Below are 1,693 nucleotides of genomic sequence, written 5' to 3'. Positions count from 1 at the left end.
GAGCAACTTATCAAAGGGCAATGAATTTGATTTTTTATGATATGATAGGCAAGTTTGTTGAAGTTTATGTAGATGATATAGTGGTCAAATTTCTTAAAGAAGAAGACCATTTTGAACAATTAAGATGTTCATTTGAGCGAATGAAGCAATATAAACTAAAGTTGAACCCCTTGAAATGTGCATTGGTGTTAATACAGAGAATTTTCTTGGTTTCTTAGTACACAAAAGAGGGATTGAACTTGATAAAAATAAAGCGAAGGCTATTTTAGAGACTAAACCACCTAGCAACAAAAAAGAATTGCAAAGGTTTCTAGCCAAGTAAACTTTTTAAAACGCTTTATTTCTAAATGTGCAGGGCGAACTAAAGCTTTTTCGCCGCTTTTAAAGTTGAAAAATCAAGAAGAATTCGTCTGGAAAGAAGAGCATCAAAAAGCTTTTGAAAGCCTAAAGACATATTTATCAAATCCATCGGTGTTGGTGTCACCAATCCAAGGACGGCCAATGAAAGTGTATATATCGGCTGAAGAAGAATCAATAGTTGGAATGGTCGCGCAGAAAGACCAATTTGGTGAAGAAATGGCGATTTATTACTTGAGTGGACGGTTAACAAAATGTGAATGTAATTATTCTGCCATTGAAAAATTATGTCTTGCATTTTATTTCACATGTACAAAATTAAGGGTTTATTTACGGCCCGTAACCGTTTATTTAATTTTTAAAGTAAATTTGGTTAAGTATATGTTCTCTCGTCCTATTTTGCACCAAAGGATAGGTATTTGGACATTAGCTTTATTAGAATTCGAAGTACAACACATACCCCAAAAGGCAGTCAAAAATCAGGTTTTGACTAATTTTCTGGCCGATCATCCATGCCTTGATACACCTGAAGAAATTGAGTTAGAAATCAATTCATTCAAATTAAAACTTTGGGTTTTATATTTCGATGGATCGAAAACCTCAAAGGTGCAGGGGTTGGAGTGGCATTGATAAATCCTTTAGGGATTTGTTATAAGTTCGCATTCACTTTGGACAGGATGTGCACCAACAATCAGGCCGAATACGAAGCCTTAATCGAGGGCTTAGAATTAATGATAGATATGGGGATAAAGAATGTGATCGTTAGAGGCGATTCTCAATTGGTAATTCACCAATTGATTGGTGATTTTAAATGTCAAAGTGATTCCATTATAAGTCAATATGAGATCGCCCAAGAGTTGTTGGAAGAATTCGACCAAATAGAGTTTCAATGTATTAATAGGATAAATAATGACGTAGCAAACGAATTGGCCCATATGGCCTCAAGGTACTCAAAGGTTTTAAATTGGAAGTCTACTTGTGAGTATGGAACAATATTGCCCGTGATCCAAAGAATGGCGAGAACGATTGAAATTCATTGCATACAAGATGGAGATGCAATAGATTGGAGGGCAGAGATTAAAGAGTTCCTTAAAGAACCTAATAAAGGAGATTGTAGAAAAATGAAATTGCATTTGCTAAACTATACACTGATAGATGAAGAGTTATTTAAGAAATGCTCTGATGGTATATTGCTAAAATGTGTAAGTTTGCAAGAAGCCAGGACGATTATGGCTGAAATGCATGAAGGAATATGTGGAGCTCATCAAGCTGGCCAAAAGATGAGATGATTAATTATTAGGAATGGATATTTTTTGCCAAAGATGGGAGAATCATA

Source organism: Olea europaea, chromosome 10, assembly GCF_002742605.1.
Source record: "Olea europaea var. sylvestris chromosome 10, O_europaea_v1, whole genome shotgun sequence".
In the NCBI taxonomy this organism is placed as follows: Eukaryota; Viridiplantae; Streptophyta; class Magnoliopsida; order Lamiales; family Oleaceae; genus Olea; species Olea europaea.
The sequence above is the reverse complement of the archived record's forward strand: the minus strand, read 5'-3'. Positions refer to the sequence as shown.